The sequence below is a fragment of the Sceloporus occidentalis genome, unplaced genomic scaffold (genome assembly GCF_023333645.1).
Source record: "Sceloporus occidentalis isolate IW3139 unplaced genomic scaffold, rSceOcc1.0.p SCAF_6, whole genome shotgun sequence".
In the NCBI taxonomy this organism is placed as follows: Eukaryota; Metazoa; Chordata; class Lepidosauria; order Squamata; family Phrynosomatidae; genus Sceloporus; species Sceloporus occidentalis.
The window spans coordinates 119,411,673-119,417,767 of record NW_028316986.1 but is presented as its reverse complement, the minus strand read 5'-3'; the positions used below and the strand labels follow the sequence as shown (position 1 = coordinate 119,417,767).

Sequence of the window (6,095 nt, the reverse complement as noted above, 5' to 3'; positions counted from 1 at the left end):
AAGTTTCTTTGAGGTTGCTTCCAGAGAGTTCCCAGCATACCCCTCCCAAAAAAATGGCACTGCTATTGCAACTTAACAGGTTTGGGGTGTGTGGCAAAAAAGGTGGAAGAAGCAGTGGAGAAAATACAGGAGGATTTAAAGCTGAAGATTTTGTTCATTTGTTTAATTTACATCCCAGTTTTCCCAGTACAGGACCAAAGAAGGCATTATCTTGACCGCTAGTAAAAAAAGGCAAGGTGGCTGCCATTGCAAAGCACTCCTGGTGACTTTGAACCAGTCACTCACTCTTGGCCTAATGTTCCTCAAAACATACAGGCACACCAAAAAACCACCTTGAATACAACATGGGGGGGACTAGTCTGGACCTCAAGGAGAATGAGCTAGCTCCTCAGAAACCTCGCCATCTGGTGTTGGCAATGTACAGGCCAGAGGCCACAAGTGGCCACCACCTCCCCAGCTTGCTTGCTTGCTTATTATTTATTTATTTTTGCACTCCTCAATCTTGCCAGAGTCCATGGACCACTACTTTTCTGTCCCTCCCCAAAAAGGGCAAATTAGCTTTCTTTGGAAGCATCCAAAAGCAGCAAAATTACTTTTTGAATACAGTAGGTTGCAGCTTGCCCTACATACACTGCTAAACATAATAAACATCAATTTTTTTAAAAAAATGCAAGTGGCATTTCAGCCACTTAAGTTTGGGGGGCTATTTTGGGAGAATATGTAGCATTTGGTGAGTCCCGTTAGCAGAAAAGTAGCTCCCAGACCCATTGCAGTTGCCAGCCTCTGTTGTGTATTACACTCCATTAAGTCAGTCTCACACTGATGTCCAGAAAGCCCTTTTTTTGTTTGTTGTTAACTGCCATCAAGCCTTCCCAGTCATCCTGTCATTAACAGCTCTGCTTAGATATTGCAGATTCAAGACCAGGGCTTCCTTGATTGAATAGTGCATGGCAGGGGTTTGGACTGAATGGCCCTTGTGGTCTCTTCCAACTCTGTGATTCTATGATTCTATTCTATTCTATGAGTCTATCCAACTACATTGCAGAATTCAAAGATATAGCGGTGTTAGTCTGTGCAATCAGTATGTAGAGAGATCTTGTAGCACATTTGAGACTAACTAAAGAAAGAAGTTGGCAGCATGAACTTTCATAGACTTAAGTTTATTTCCTCAGATGCACCCTCCAAATGGATGTGAGGAAGTAGACTTAAGTCTACGAAAGTTCATGCTGCCAACTTCTTTCTTTAGTCAGTCTCAATGGTGTTGTTACAAGATACATCTACACTGCAGTTTTCCTCACATTGTTGTCTTTTCTAGTGAATCCTGTTTTTTCATGATGTGTCCAAAGTGCAAAAGTTTCGGTTTAGTGATCTTCACTTCTAGGGAGAATTCAGGCTTGATTTCATCTAGGACCCAATTATTTGTCTTTTTAGCAGTCCATGGTATTTGTAGAACTGTCATGTCCAGTAGGACATCAAGTTCAGAAAATCAGGCTTCAGTAATTAAAACTCAGTAGACCTTTATTCAGCGACTATAGATCCATCCCAGAGATATTATTTGTCTGAACTAAACAGGAAGCATTAACATTGCCCATTCATGATGGGCACAGTTCTCATTTGTTATAATTGATAAGCACATTTGCCCCTCTCATTCTTATACTCAGTGGTGTCACTAGGATTGGCATCACCGAGTGTGGTAACTCATGGTATCAGCCCCCCTCTGACCTCTTCCTGTACCACACCATACAGAATCCTTAGTAATATGTTTTGTATCAATCTTACTCATAAATTGTAATTCCCATATATCACTAAATGCAATGGCAACAGTTGGGACATAAGCAACTAGCAATATTAAAATTATACCTTTAAATTACAATATCGTACACACAGCCTAAATGTACTTACATGTACATAGTTTCGTGTGGTTAAAGCAAAAAAATGGTAAGATGTGATGTTTTTAAAGTAAATTTTAAAAGAATTTTAAAAAATAAAAAAATTAAATTATTTTAAAAATAATTTTAAAAAAACTCTAAGCTGCTGAGCTCCAGCATTTGAAAAGAATGCAGGCAAATGCCGCAGCTTGTTTCTGCCAAAAGGCAGGTGTTTGGGAAGTAGTGGTGTCACCCCCTTTTAGGATGTCATCTGGTGCGACCCACAGCTCTCTAGAACACCCCCCTTATGATACCTATACCACCCTTTATTTGTTGTTACAGCTAGATTCTTTTCACAAGAATGACTTTCAGTATGGCCTGGTACACACTGGCCTAAAGTGGCATGCTGCCACCAGTACAAGGGTTAGGGAACGCATGGCAACTGCACACTCCCTAACCCTAGTATGTACGGACGTCGTCATCATGGTGGCATCCTCTCCACATGGGCGCTGCCATGATGACGATGACAACCCAAAGCATCTGCACATTGCTGCATGTTGCTTATGTCACGAGTGCACCAATGGCGACCCAAAACACGACACAAAACGAACCTGGAAGAACGGGGTTCTTTTTACTCCAGAGAGACGCTGCACAGTTTGGCTTAGGCCCGGTACGTACCTGTTAAAAAGGGCAGGCTGGTAGCAGCCCGATTCCCTCCAGAGGGACGCCACAGCAGCCAAACCGCACAGCATCCCTCCAGAGTAAAAAGAACCTGGTTCTTCCGGGTTCTTTTTGTGGCGTGTTGCATATGTCACGAGTGCAGATGCTGCACGGCATCGGCATCATCATGGTGGCGCCTCTTGACCTGACTACAGGTTACGTATCAGGACAATCAGATGTTGCAACATGCCTATTTCTTTAAGAGAGAGCCATAAGTTTCTCATGATCTACAGAATCAAAGGCTTTGCTATAATCTATGAAACACAGGCTGGTTTTCTGCTGAATTTTTTTGCAGTTCTTTGAAAATCTGTAAAATAGATTTGTATTACTAAGTCTAATTTACTGGGAGCCAGAAGGTGCTCTGGGAGCCAGAAAGTGTTCTCTCCTCACTATTAATGGCACCCCATTTCTTAGTTTTTCCTTTCCTGATTAAAGCACTGTGCAAGTATCTGACTCAAAATGTCCCATCCTTGTCCACTTGCTCGCTCACCACAAGTATTGCAATGTTTAAAGGTTCAGTTTCTTGTTCTACACACTAGATCTAACTTCCTGATTTATGTTTCTCACATTCCATGTTCCTATCATATGTGTTGTGCTGCTTTGGATATACCTTTCACCTCTGAACATGTCAATAGCTGAATAATCTTTTACCTTGAGGCTAGTTGAACCATTAGCCACAGTGCTACTCACATTTGTCCTTTGCTGGACCCGCATAGCTCGTTGAGTGCCTTCCAAGCTGGAAGTTTCACCTGGCACTGTCTCTTGTTTCATTTTGGATTATCTCATCATAGGGTATTCATGGTAAAAACATTCAAAAGGAGTTTACCTTGCTGCCTTTTGCACAGTACTACCAATGGTGCCACTCCCGTTGTCTCTGAGATCCGCCACCAGCTTCACTCACACTACTGCAGTTGCCCGGTAACTGGCATATTTAGTCCGGCTCCTCCTTGGGAGATTCTACTAGCAGCACTGCTACTATCAGCATAGCCTCTTGCATCACAGGAACACACAGTCCCACCACAATCCCCCCACCACAGAAAGGTTACCACCAGAAAAATATGCATTGAGTATCAAAGCAATTGTTTTCAAAATTAAAAAAAAAAGGTCATTCTCATCCAAAGCACCAATGAAGTGTGCTCTCAAATCATGTTCCCTGATGTAACTGGTATTTATATTAAGCTGCAGCTACTTATCCATTTCAGTGAGATGAAAAGAAACAGGTTGCCATATGTACGCCTACCAGGGAGTAACACACAGTGTTCACTTCTGCATAGACGCAGATATGGCACACTTCAGAAAAAGGTAAGCATGAAATAGATTGGCTGTTTCTAAAGACGGCGTGGTTGAGGTTACACTCAGTGTGACCAAGAGATGAACAGAGTATGTGGATTTTGGTCTGTGAAGGGCCCCAGTGCAGACTGGTTCTCTGGCCCTCCCTTGTTTGTTGCCTAGACTCTCTAGACTCATATCTTCCCTGAGTAAATGTCAGAAGACACCCCCACCCCCCCTTAAAGGGTGGCAGGGGGTTCTAAACCAAAGGAAAGAAAGAAAGGAAATGTTACAAATATATAGGACTGATTTTTTTTGAAAAAGAAAGAAAGAAAGAAAGAAAGAAAGAAAGAAAGAAAGAAAGAAATCTTGTCCATCTCAGAGCCTCCTTCTACTTTATTTCTTTAAGTTATTTTAAAGGTTTCTCTACTGCCTTTCAAAGTAAAGTTTCCCCAAAGCAACTTTTGCTGTGGGTATCTTTTCATGATCCACCAGGGAGTGAAATATGAGAACTCATAAGAGATTGTGTAAAGAAACACAACTGTGTCAACAAACCTCCCAGCCTGTGTGTCATTTACTTTGAGAATGCAACCATGCCTACAAAAGGAAGTGGGTGTAGCTCAGTGGCATGGCATCTGCTTTGTGTGCAGAACATCCCATTTTCAATCACTGGCATCTTCAGGTAGGATAAGGAAAGTATCCTGCCTGAAATCGTACTAAACAGAGGTACTGCTGATTGCCTTCAACAGTACTGGATTAGATGGATTGGTTGGCTTGTTAACTGCATTAGTTGGCTTGTTAACTGTTTTTTCTGCAAAGCACCTTCATATCTAAGTGTGCTCCTAGATGAGACTTTTACTGTGCCATCACACTGACACTGATGGAAGTTTATAAAAAGGCCACAGGACATAATCTTCCATTCTCACTCTTTCTGCATTTTTCCTTTGTTCTGTCTTTTGTTCTTACCAGTGAGAATCAGTTAATCTTATTATTATTATATTTATTTATATCCTGCCCTTTCCCTCAAACTGGAAATCAGAGCGGCTTACAAGATTTAAAACAGTACAATTAAAAACATTTTAAAATGTTACTTTAAAACAGAATTAAATTATTACACTATTAAAACAGATTGCATGTAAAAGAATAAAATATAGTTTAAAAGATAAAAGTGTTTAAAAATACATACTTAATTAATTAATTAATTATTATATCAGTTGACATAGGAATTTATCACTCAGGGAAATCCTGTGCAAAAACAGGATTTAAAAGGTAGGAAACAACCCTGCAAAAGTGGGTTGATTTTTACACATGTCGTTTTTAAACTAGTGTTAACCCAAAAGGAAAGTAAACAAAAGCTGCTCCTCTTTACTTTTGGGATTTTTTACTTTCGGAGCTTTAAATTGGGGGGAAAACTGCAAAAGCGGGGTTGATTTTCACACAATGTCATTGTTAAACTAATGTTAACCCAAACAGAAAGCAAAGCAGGCTTTTGTCTACTTTCCCTCCACTTTCTGTTCCAGTTAACATTAGTTTAACAATGATGCTGTGTGAAAATCAACCTGCTTTTGTGGGGGGTTTTCCAATTTAAACCCCCGTTTTTGCACAGGATTTCCCCTGTGTGATAAACTTAATAGTTGTATCAGTTAACATAATTAAGTTCTAGATTCATTTTCCAACCTATATCCAAAGATCTGAGAGGCAAACACTAAAATCTTTTTTTTTAGAAAAATAAAATGTTAAAATCTAAATAAAATATATTAAAAGTAGTTAAGACCACATCCATGTATAAACTGGATAAAATCATTAGACCACAAAGGTGTTAATAAAAATCAAAATGCAAAGCCAAATAAAATAGAATAAATATAAAATTACTTTTACCTGTGATCAGCAGAAACGTAGCATGCTTTCACTTCTATCATCCCAGGCATGCACCAACTAATTATTTTACAGGTGAATGTATAGAAATCTATGAACATTTACACAGTCCCCCCCCCCCCCATATTTATGTATGATAGTGTGCATGCTTTTAGCTGTTGCTGAGTAATGTCTGTAGGATCCCATGATAATCCAGCACTGTACAGTGGGCCTTGTATCTGCTGGGGTTTGGCACCAGGACCCCCTGTGGATATCAACATCCGTTGATGCTCAAGTCCCATTATATACTATGGCACAGTAAAATTATGTGCCTTATATAAAATGGCAAAATCAAGGTTTGTTTGTTTTTTGTTATGTGTGTGT

At 40.0% G+C, this 6,095-nt stretch overlaps 1 protein-coding gene across 1 annotated transcript in view; it reads left to right on the top strand.

Moving 5' to 3' along the window:
• LOC149311320 (small integral membrane protein 8-like) overlaps positions 1-6,095 on the top strand; it is a 70,486-nt gene that overhangs the window by 53,927 nt on the left and 10,464 nt on the right. The gene's annotated exons all lie outside the window — the stretch shown is intronic.